The sequence below is a fragment of the Erpetoichthys calabaricus genome, chromosome 5 (assembly GCF_900747795.2).
Source record: "Erpetoichthys calabaricus chromosome 5, fErpCal1.3, whole genome shotgun sequence".
NCBI classification, from domain to species: Eukaryota; Metazoa; Chordata; class Cladistia; order Polypteriformes; family Polypteridae; genus Erpetoichthys; species Erpetoichthys calabaricus.
The window spans coordinates 131095931-131108737 of NC_041398.2; the positions used below are offsets into that span (position 1 = coordinate 131095931).

General features: G+C 38.8%; 1 protein-coding gene across 1 annotated transcript in view; it reads left to right on the plus strand.

Moving 5' to 3' along the window:
• Window positions 1-12807, plus strand: part of LOC114651938 (protocadherin Fat 4) — a 245230-nt gene that overhangs the window by 161873 nt on the left and 70550 nt on the right. The window lies entirely within an intron of this gene.

Here is a 12807-nt window from a genome sequence, read left to right on the forward strand (position 1 = left end):
GAATATTTGTTGTGCATAGAGTGCCTCAATCATGCTTGGATCATATTTTCTTTCTTGATTGGGCTGTCTTCTGTGTGGGTATCTGTAGACTTTGATTTCCATTGACAATGTAGATGTCATGATTTACTCTAAGTTCTTTATTTTTGTGCACTTTTCTTGACCTGGTTGGAGCTTTGTTCTGGAATCTCAGGAGGTTGGGAATATTTGTTTCTTGGCTTGATGCATTTAACGTCATTGTATTTATATCACACTTTTCCATTATGCCATATTGAGATGGTTGTTGTGGTGGTTTATTGCTGTTGTTGGGTGGGAGTGCTGGAATTGTGTGACACATGCAGAGCCGGCCTTAGGGTGAAGCGAACGATGTGACCGCTTCAGGCCCACAGCTGGAGGGGGCCCACTGTGCCCAAGGTTTTTTTTTTTCCTGTGATGCGCCGCTGCTGCAGAGGGCCCAATGGAGCAACAGACTCCTTCACTCCAACCTCTATTACTAATTTTTTTATATATATAATTCACGGGCAACATATTCCATCACCTAATTACTCCACGTGGACATCTCCACTCGGCACTCCAATCTTCATTACGCTTCATTCAGGCTCGTGCGCCTGTTGCCGCCTCTACGGCTCATCTGTGCCTTTGTCCTCAGTAGGCGGCCACTTACGCTTCAGTCAGGGCCGCTCCGCCGCACTGCATTCTCGACAGAGCATAAAAGAGGCCCTTCTCTTCGTAAAGCCATCACTTTCCTTCATATCAATATATTTCCATTTTGTTAGAAAAAACGTCTTGTAGATAGTAGTTAGGCCTTGCCGAATTTCCACAGTTTGAAATTATTGTATTCCAAATGTCTTCAGTTCTACCGCCAAAAAAATATAAATCAGGTGCTCAAAAACGCTACCCAAAAAGGCGCTTTGCAACGCTTCCTAAAGAAAACGGTTAGCTCTAGCAGCAGCAGCAGCACTAGCACCAGGACTGAACTTCCATTAGTCGAAGATACCGCAACGCCGTCCAAGCCCTTACAAACCTGTATCCGACTCCGAGGAGTCAGAAGCCGATGACGCCACGAACGTCTGAATAATCTGGCATTGATTTCAATTGAGCAAGAGATAGTCGAATCTCTTGATTATTCTGAACTTATTCATGAGTTTGCCAGTGCCAAGGTTCGAAAAGTGTCTTTAGTGTGAAATAGATTTCAATATCTGCTGGTAAGTTATTTTATACGGAAATCTGAATATCTCGAAAGTATGAAAACAACCTTTAAAACCGAATAAAAATGTAACAACAAAATAATGTAGACCTCATCTTCATAAAATAAAAAAAATATATAAAAAATATAAAAAGCAAAAAAAAAAGTGATTGGCCTAGCTATTTACCTCCACGTGCTGCCTGGTGGAAACAGCAAAAGCTGGCTAAAATGTAGCTTTATCTGTTAATGCATCTTCACTAAAGACATTTATGCGGGCCCGCTCCGACCTCCATCACTCATAACCTTCACTCAGGGCCTTGTACGACAGTCTGCGCCGACAGACTGCAAATCTGGCTCCTGCCAGTGTGTTACGGTTACGGTTGTCAGTGTCAAACGTAAATCATCAAAAAGTGATGGTTGTAGATGCCGGGAAAACATATTTCTGCAGCTCAGAATGCAAGAAATCACTTAGCGGCCAGAGCTCTGCCCCGGACCCCCTAGCTGCAGGGGTCGGGCCCCGGGGCCCTCGGTATCAGTTTGCTTCGGGCCCGAAATTGTCTAGAGCCGGCTCTGACACATGGCATTATTACGAGGCTCTGGAAGGCTCTGCAAGGCACTGCTCCATTTGACGTTGTTTTATGACTCATGTATATGGCTAACTGGGTCAAACTTCTTATCTTCATATAAAATTGTACCCTTCAAGCTACTCTTAATGATTGTGGAGAAGATGTACTATTCTTTCAATTACATGAAATTGAATCTGCTTAGAATGAATGATTGTAAAGTGAAATCTTTCTGTATTTGTTAGATTAGTTGAGTTTAATCTGTTAATATCATTGAAGCAAGGTCTTGTTTACAACCCATAAAAACATTTTAAATGTCATCTGTACTATAACTTGGAATCACTACAGGTAAAGATGGTCAATCAATATGAAATAGGTTTGGGGTATACAAATCTAATGTCTAGAGCACCTGAAAATGAGTGGGCTGGAATTGGGTCAAAAAAAGACTCATTAGGCACAGCATTTGAAGATATTGTAAGGGTTAAGCATAACGGCCATGTTAGGCACCTGACAATATGCCTTTACATTGCAGAAATAAAACTGAACCTTCTTGGAAAATTCTGACAGAAAGCAATCCCAATCCAAGAAATTGCTGCACCACCACACCTTTCTTGTGAGGACATGTGGGGCTTATTATAAATCATATGCAATAAGTGTGAACTTTTAGGGGGAATTTTTTAGATTAAAATCATTGAAGTTTATGAGGCTGTCTAGTATAACTTATAGGCAGACTATAAATAATTTGGATGTCTTAATAGTCATTTTTGTAGTTTTTGAAAACAGACCTTCTGTTCTAATTGCAGTAGGAATGAAAGGCTTATTAATGAGGAAAAATAATATATGCTTTTTCTTCTATTTTATATATTGGAGGTCAAATAGTCTTTTTCCAATACTCCTAATAGCCAGGAAAATTATTCATGCATTTGCCAATATGGTCATCTTTTGTCCACAATCATAGAAATTTTTAATAGGGAAATTTGGAGCCATGTTTATTGGCTGGCAGTTTCATTTGACAGAAGAGAGGTCTCCGTTGAATAGTGTATTCATTGTTTTGGCAGGAAAACACATTCTGCATCTTATCCAAATTCTTACAGCAGTGAGGTATATGACATATTGTATGTCTGAACCAGAAAGCTGACATTATGAAGGTATATATAACAGAATGCCCAGAAAATGTCAAAACATGTTTATCCTTAAAAATGAGTGTGCAGTTGCTTAAGAAAATCATTCACACAGATATTTATTTTACTCAACTTACAGCACAATCAAGATAAGACCTCAACTATAGATCTTCTGTTTAAATCCCATTATCATAGCTGTTTGATGGGATCTAGTGGTCCATTTTTTTTATATTCTTGGAACAACACACCTTGTGTTTTCTGGTTTAGTATCTCATATTTTATTCTCTTTTTAAATTTTCTCCTACAGTTGTTTCTTTTTGACAAGGAATTATCTGTTTCCTTTTCCTATCAAATGAAAATAATGTTTCTTTTGGGCTCCCTGGCAGCTTAAAGGGGCTTGAATCCTACTGAAAACATATTTATGTTCATATGCTTACTTCTATCCAGTTAGGCCTCTACATTAAATTGTGTGTCGAGCTAATAATAACAAAAGATAAAGAAATAAACAGGCACATGGGGGCAATGGAACATAAATCAGGTGCTTAAGCAACATTCCTTCCTTGTTAAGTCTAACCAGGACCTCCATCCTGCTGAAAGCTCGGGTCGCAAGTCAGACACTTCCTTCCTGGGATGGGCCTTTTTATAAGCTTCAGAATGGAAGGGGTGGGGCTTATGGGAGAGAAGGGGTCGTGGTCAATATGTCTCCTGGGCTGTCTTCTCTGAACTGTGGAGGGAAGAGATAAGACAGTTAGTGACAGCACCCCTTCTCACATTGGGGTGGTACTGTATACCTGCTCAGAGGCGGCAAGGTGGCCCTCAGACGCACATGCATGACATTATATATGTATATAATTCAGTAATCCCTCGCTATATCGCGCTTCGCCTTTCGCGGTTTCACTCTTTATATGTAAGCATGTTTAAATATATATCGCAGATTTTTTGCTGGTTCGCGGATTTCTGCGGACAATGGGTCTTTTAATTTCTGGTACACGCTTCCTCAGTTGGTTTGCCCAGTTGATTTCATACAAGGGACACTATTGGCAGATGGCTGAGAAGCTACCCAACTTACTTTTCTCTCTCTCTTGCGCTGACATTCTCTGATCCTGACTGGGGGGATTGAGCAGGGGGGCTGTTCGCACACCTAGACGATACGGACGTTCGTCTAAAAATGCTGAAAGATTATCTTCACGTTGCTCCCTTCTGTGCAGCTGCTTCGTGAAGTGATATGCTGCAGGGTGCTTTGCATACTTAAAAGCACGAAGGGCACGTATAGATTTTTGCTTGTTTGTTTTTCTCTGTCTCTGTCTCTCTCTCTCTCTTTGTCTGCTCCTGACGGAGGGGGTGTGAGCTGCCGCCTTCAACAGCTTTGTGCTGCGGTGCTTCACATACTTAAAAGCCAAACAGCCCTATTGATTTGTTTGCTTTTCTCTCTGTCTCTGACATTATCTGCTCCTGACGCACACTCCTTTGAAGAGGAAGATATGTTTGCATTCTTTTAATTGTGAGACGGAACTGTCATCTCTGTCTTGTCATGGAGCAGAGTTTAAACTTTTGAAAAAGAGACAAATGTTTGTTTGCAGTGTTTGAATAAAGTTCCTGTCTCTCTACAACTTCCTGTGTTTCTGTGCAAATCTGTGACCCAAGCATGTCAATATAAAAATAACTATATAAACATATGGTTTCTACTTCGCGGATTTTCACCTTTCGCGGGGGGTTCTGGAATGCAACCCCCACGATGGAGGAGGGATTACTGTATATACAGTGCTATAAAAATTACTGTATTCACCCCTTTGGAAGTTTTCACATTGAATCACAGTGGATTTAATTTGGCTTTGATCATTGATCAGAAGAGAAAGATTGCTTAAAGTCAAAGTGAAAACAGATCTCTGCAAAGTGATGCAAATTAATTACAAATATAAAACACAAAACATTTGATTGCATTTTTAACTATACATAGCAGTGACTTGGGAAAGATCTTGTTACTGTAGTTATGCAATATGTTGTGTATTTTTTCTTTGCAAACTGTGTCACGTAAAGTTAAAATACAGATGTAGAATTTATTGATATTAATATCCATGCTTGAATGAATATTTTCAGGGTCAGTGATTCTTTCCTAAATATGAATGTTTAAAGCTAACCCCTGCCAATCAGGGATTTCTATTCATACATAAAGGAATATTGCTTTTTGTTCACCTTATAATAATTACATATATACTGTATGTGGGTGTGTGCCTGAGTGGTCCCTGTGATGAAATGTTGCCCCATTTAAGGTGGTTATCTGCTGTACACTGTATATGTGTATGTGTCTGTATATTTATACACTGTACATATAGTAAATGGTTAGCTGAAATGTGTACTAGGACTTGCTATATAGCATTGTGTAAATGACGGTTTGGATACTTTTCTGTGGGATGTCATTCTACACTTTTTTGATGTTTGTGGTCAGCTGAGCCATATTTGTGGCTAGATGAGAGTCAGAATCCAGCTGTCTTCCAACAATGACTCATATGCGTTCAATTGGATTCAGATCAGGGGACCTGGCAGGCCACTTAAAAGTTGTAAAAGTCTGAAAAACTACCTTAGTAATGGATAGTAGTGTGTGACCATATTCTACCTTGCAAAAACAAACTTTGATTTAAGTGGTATTAATGAATGAAAAAATTGTTGATCACCCACTGCAGATAATGTTCAAATGACACGATGGTCTTTATAATAACTAATTGGCATTTACAGTTAGGCAGCATTTTATTGATCTATAAAGGATAATTCCTTTGCTCCAAAAACATAGAACATAGTGCAAAAAAGTATAAACAAAATGCCAGCCAATACACAAGTTCAAGACCCAGAATTATACACACAATATACCCCATACACATTTAATGTGTAGTGTTCCTAAAGAATTACTGCCCCTATCCCAATGTGTCTTTAATTACTAACAAGGTGGAAATAATAAAAGGAGGTATTGAACAGTCTGATGGCTGTAGACACTTCTTTTAGCACATTGTGGTGAAAATGGGCTGGAGGCAAAGCTGTTTGTGGCCAACACATCGTGGAGGGAATGGACGGCATTATTGCCTCTAAGCCCTTCTTTGTGCCAATGTCTCTGTTATGTTATGAGTATTACATTACAGCTCTCCAACCTATTACAGTAGACATTCATAAGATAGATTTTTTCTGGAAGAGCCCTTTTTTGAAGCCTTCTTTAAACTTGACATTGCCCTTCCCTTCCTTCGCTAGCAAACAGAAATAAGAATCTTCACTTAAAACGAATCAGAACGACTGTGTCACACAATGCAGTATTTCTCAATTCAGACAGCACATTACTGACAATGCTCAGGTGTTAGAGAGAGATGGAGATTATTGTGCTGTAGGTCACTCTCTTGAGACACTTTTAATGTTAGTGCAGGTTAGATTTCTGCAGTTGTTATTGTGTGGTCTGAAGGGATTGCCCAATCAAATTTCCATCCAAAGCTATCTGTAACATCTTGGATAGAGATGGCACAACTCATTCATGCCATTAATTCGAAACCTTATAAAGATTAACATTTTTAACAGATAGTGTGCTAAATATGTGATGATCTATTAATTTTGACATGCCTAATTTGATGCTGTAATTTCATTTCTTGCCAATGTATATGCCCTTGCTTAAATAATTTTGTTGATCCAATATAGTGAATAATCCAATCTGTCTTCCCCTACAGTTTATGCCATCATTTCCAACAAATATAGTACAACTGCTTCTTACATTTTGATTAGATCCAAACTCCTATTCACTTGCAAAATGTTAGGATATATGGGTTTCATTTTGGATTGTGGAAAGCTCCACATGAGCCTATTGCTGAGGGCAGTCACTCAACCCTGCCCCAGTGCAGCTTGACTCTACATGGTTAGCTTTTGTTTTATAAATATATTAACAGTGAAAATTAATTATTTTGTTTCTATCAACTGGGAAAGTTAAGCCAGTTTTCCACTTTTAAGGGTTCCTGCAAAATGCAAGTGGAAAAAAAAACAGATAATGTAAGCCATAGATACAAAACACTATTATTTGTGTTGGGGTCCCCATATATAAATACATCAACCACTCAAATAGGGAAGCCACCATGCTTAGGAATGCCCACTTCAGGCACCACAGCTAGTGTAGTGACTGAGTCTGAGAGAAATGTTATTCTGCTGTTTGTGAAAAAATGGTACAAGGTCAAAGTCAGGTGACACAATAAAATTCTTGTCTACTCAAACTCACTGTACTTTATCAGACCAGCTATATAGCACCATGTGATATACAGTAGCAGGTCCACGGCTTGGAAAAGTTGGCCAATTTTTATTACATACTAAGGGACTCCACCCCTGTTCGCTTCCCTTGCTAGTCCCCGGGGGTTGCTATCTTACGGCTGAGCCGCTCGAAGTGCATCGGGACGCTCCTCCATTAGGGAATGCGATTGTATTTAAAGAGGTGGTATATAGAAGAGTATGCAGGGCGTGGGAGGAAGACAGTTTGGTCCTTAGTTATTATAGACAGAAAATCAGTTACTTGAGTATTTTACTACAACTGTCTATTGTGAATACCAATGAATAGTAAAACATAGTAAAAAGTAAAAGTACATAAGTAAAAGTAAATACATTACAGCCTCATCAAAAACAATATGAATTACTTTATCCTCTAACTTACATTCTATAAATGTTGTTTTTTTGCATTTCTGTTTGTATGTTGTTTGGGACATTTTCTCTTTTTCATTTATTGGATGGCTGTCTTTGTTCTTGGTTTTTATTATATGCAGCTCTTTTTTGTTCATTATCAGCTCTTGCCTCTCTTTTTCTATCGCAATGTAAAATTCAGCATTCTTGAATAGATAATTTGCTTTTCTTCCTTGCCATTGTAACTGACTGTGTTGAGGGGCGACTTACCACTGAGAATGTCACTGGGTCATTTGGAGAGAGGATGTGAGCTGTAGGAATAATGGTTGGGCAAGCGGTGTGGAGGGGGTGGTCAAGGCTGAGTAACATGGACAAGACAGAAAACTTTTTTAATATAATAGAAATAATTAGTTGGCTGGCTTGCTCTCCGTCGATGTGCGTGTTCATTTAGCTGTGAGCAATTGGTGGAGCAACTGGGGTGAGACACACCTGCACATGAGGGTGCAGTCTGTCTCAGTTGCTTCATCGGCTTTCTGCGGTGCATGATTGAGACGTGACGCCCACAGAGGGAAATAAGGGAAAGTTAGCATGAAAAAGGGGTGGAAAAAAAAAACAAACAAGCTCGGGAGAAACAGAACAAAGGGACAAAAGGAAGAAAACAAAATGGCCAGCGAGTGATCAAGTGAGTGAAGGAAGAAAGGATGGAGGTTAAAAGGAGTGTTAAGAAAAAATGTGAAGAGAGACAGGAGAGAGAGAGAGAGAGAGAGAGAGAGATGGAGGACCCATGTGGTATTAAGTGGAGGCTGGTCGTTGGGAGCGGAAACGCAGGACAAGGAGCCAGAGGCTCAAGGAAGGGCGATCCTGTGGAATGAATGTCAGGGAGCAGGAGGGGCCTAATTGACAGCATCTCCCACAAGGGCCGAGTGTCCGTGGCAGGAGAGACATGTTTGGCTCAGCAGGTTTTCCTGCATAAGCTGATGGAAGGGCGGCAGGGAACGAAGCCTAGATATGATGGTTGACTTACCCAAGCAGGAAAAGCTAAGGAGACATTGGCGTTTTAAAGGCTGCATTGAGTCATATGAGGAACAGTGGGCTGTCTCTGGTTTTAACCTCTAGTTCTAATGGATATTTATAGGATTTTAACCTTCACTTTCACCTTGTTTTTATGGATTATTTATTTATTGACTGTTGGAACACTGCACTTACTGAACATTGTATTTCATTTTTGATTGTTTTAATTAAAAGCACTGGAACAATTTTGCACCTACCCCTTGCTCTGTGTGAGTGTCTTCATCTGCTGACTAATTCCTCGGTTATGTTATTGGCAGTAGTGGGTTCAAGAGATGCCCCAACTGGTAGCGTGGAGGCGACCCGACACACACTACCTCTGTATTGTTGGGAGAAACTGCTAGTACACCTCCACAGTGCCATGACTTGAATGTTTTGCCACTCCCACTGCTATTGTATATTTGTGCCAGTTCAGTGACTGTGAAGTTCCTTTGCAGTGATTTGGCATTGTGAAGTGCAGTATAGTGCGGTCCATTTTTACATATGTTCATTGAGATGAGAAAGATCTATGGCTCTACTGACATCAGTCCGTACTTAGACGTACTCAAGCACACAACCATGCTCATTCTGGGCAATTATTAACTGCTAGTTAACGTAACCAGTACGTCTTTATGGATGTAGGGTAAAAAACAGACGTAGGGAGAAAGTGCAATCTTCATTGTAGACAGGAGCATTGTATCTGAAATGAGTATGGTGGATCTATGACACAGCACTGCTAACCACTGGAGCACCATGCCTCCTATCCCAGGTATTGCTCTTCCCTAATTTAGAAATATGGCATTGGTTAATAATTTCATTAGCTCATTAACAGTAATGACCAGGACTTAGTCTTTGAAGATCAAGGTCAGCAAACTTGAATGCAGCAAGTGTCTCTGCTCATGGTGTGCATATGTTAAATTGGCACTCTTCCTAAAGGCATAGAGCTGCTGCTGAGATAGTATAAAAATTAATTGGAATAATACTGTGAGCAAAGAAAGATTTTATTGGAAAATATAATTTTCCATAGCACATTTTTGCTTCCTCTTGACTGTTTTATTGCTTACCTTGTAAGAAATACCAGATTTTTAGAAGGATATGTTTTTTCATGGAGTGATTTTTCATATAACAGTTTTGCTCCATTTTGACAGATATCTAATTGGTAATAAATCTGTTAAAGGAGAGAATATGCACATTTCAAAATCTTATTTGCCACAAATTACTTGTAAACATCTTATAGAATGCTTCATCTGTAATTGTTTTGTAAGGATCTTATAAGGGTTAGAATAGTGGAACGTTTCTTCACATGTGCATCACTTGAGCTATATATTTGATACCAAACTTGAGCTTCTTCTCATTGTGTTTAGGTGACTTTCCTCAATTTTCTCTTTTTCTTTCTTTGTCCAAAAACATTCCTTCATAATAAATGCAATAATGATTGCCATCAGTAAAATACGTTTTTTACTTTGGAACTTTGAAAAAGTATTTAACTTCAATATGTGGGAGAATCAGGCTAAAAAAATAAAAAGAAGATGCACTCATTTAACATTACATACAGTAGTTATTTAGTGTTTGATATCTGTTTTATGTGCTGCTGTGCATTATCTGCCCAGTATGTTTTCATTAGTAAGCAATATCATTGTAGAGCAACAAGATGATAAAAATATTAATAAATAATTAAAAGACAGAACTTATCAAGCTTACCTTAATTCAGTTTAGATTCATTGGGTGCAAGTTGTATCCACTAGAAGAAATTGCAAAGACCAACCTATTCTGTCATACAGGGCCATGTGACAATTGTCAACAAAACTGAATACATATTTTTTGTACATGGAAAGAAAGCGAGTGTCCTGGTAAAGCATCCAGGTCAGTACTTTTCAGCTATGATGCAGTCACACTAAACACAGTGTCACTTCTGAACTCTCCTGGCAGGAGTGCCACTACTTGATGATACCCAACCACTGCAGATAACTCAAAATGCAGCAGCACATCTGGTATTCAGCCAACAGAGGGTGGCTCATGTCACTCCGCTTTCCAGATCACGACATTGGATCCTTATAGCAGTATGTATTAAATTCAAATCCTTGACGATTACCTAGAGAGTATTCAATGGGTCATCACCTAATGTATGTATATGGAGACACTTGTGAAGTTCTGTGCTCCTTCTCGCCCACTCTCCCTCACTGTGTTTAAGAAGTGTTTCAAGACTCTTGTTCAGTGAATTTCTGTATAATTGATAATGGCTTTGTTAAGTTTTTATAACCAAGGAAGAGTAACTCTCTTGTATTGTGGTGGTTAATCTTGTAATCTTTTCATGTGACACTTATTCCCCAGCCGTCTCACAAACTGATGTTTCCTCAATTACATTAACCTCTTTTGTATGTCGCTTTCAATGAGAACATCTCCAAAGCAAATAAATATAAATATGAAATATTGAACAGCAACGTTTAAAGTGTAATTGGTTTAACCTGTTCATCTTTCTTTACTTATTCCACGTAGGGCCATTTTCAGTAGTATTGGTAGCTTCTGAACCCACCTCAGAACATGCTCATACTCACTGACACAACCTAAAGTAACCAATCGGAATAAAATGTGCTTCTTTGATATTATAAGAGGACCATCTGACTACATGGGAAGAACAGCTGAACTCTACAAAGATAGTGGCCAGGTCCCTAAAGGAGTAAGCTAAAAGTGCTGACCAATGTGCTGCCTAAGCTTTATTCACTAACATTAAAATATTTATAGTTTCTTTTAGATGTATCGTTGTAGGACATCCATGTTAAATATAGAATTGAATGCCAGTTTTTGTTTCTGACAGTTTATTGTTTCGATACTGCCTGTTGTCGGTTAGTTTATTGAAATTTTTATTATTTGCAGATGATAGCTAGCCATCTAAATGTAAAATTTTGGCTAATTTATCTCAAAACGAGACTTCATAAATATACAACTAAATAACACGCATCATGGAATCTTATTCAGAATGTCCTTTCACCAAAAGAATTCAGTTCATAATATAGCAAACATTCTCATATCTGCTTAAACCAATTCAGAATTGTAAGGTCCAGAGAATATACAGCACATCTGCACTTAAGACAGAAATGAGCTTTGGTCAGGTAGCCAATCCATTACAGTGTCTACTCTTGCATGCACTCACACTGAAACTCACACAGAATCGAATTGGAGTTGCCAATATACCTGAAAGGCAGATCTTTGTTGAGTACCCTGAGAAAAACCCACATGGGCAGACTCCACACAAACAATGACCAGATGTGGAATTCAGATTCAAGGTGCTCAATCCATAAAGTGGCAGAGCTATCCACTGTGCCACCAATTCAGCTTCTTCAGTTCAGTTCATTCCTTTTTCCTTACTGTACAATGTAAATATTTGTGTCTAATTCAACTGGTGCAGTACATGGCAGAAAGACATTGTAGTCACAAATACATTAACCAAGTAATCACAATAAAAAGCAATAAATGCCAATAAGTATGAAATAACACCAAGTTATAAATAAATAGCTCTTCACATGCAAAATGTTTCAGACAGAACAAGTAATAATCGGTCAATACAATAAAGGTATATAATTCATAGCGAAGCATATTATAGTGATATAGTTGTAAGAGTGCTGCACACATGTATTTGTGTACATCCTAATTCCTCTCCTCTCCTCTTCTTCTGCAGAGCATGTAGCCATTAAAAGGTAACATTACATACCAGCATGGTGATGCATCAGATTGCATTCCTGCCTCATAGCACTTGGATCAGTTTGGTTCCCAGCTGGGGTGCTCCCATTGTGGTGCTTAAATGCTCCGAGAGCTCACTTGAGATATTTTTCAGACACTCTAGTTTCATCTTGTAACTGAAACACATGCTCTTAAGAGATGTGAGGATGGGTGTAGGCCTTCAGTGGAGCAGAACCGTGTTCACTGTTGGCTCCTGCTTTGTAGCCATTACTGCTGTGATAGGCTTCAACTCTCCATGACCCTGTTTGGACAGAAAATAAATGATATTAATAAAGAATATAATACAATACATGTGAAAGCCCCATGAGCAAGTATTCTTTTAAGTTAACAGAAATGAAAACATTAAAGAGATTTTGGATTTAATATTTGTAATCCCACAATCACCATTTTATTTCTTAGTTACATGAATAGACTACTGTACAGGACATCTGCCGATATATTCTGCAGTCATAAGGAGTCTAAAATTCTTCTTTTAATTAAGCCCGTTACTGTTTTCTTCCATATCCGAAATGAAACATCTTTT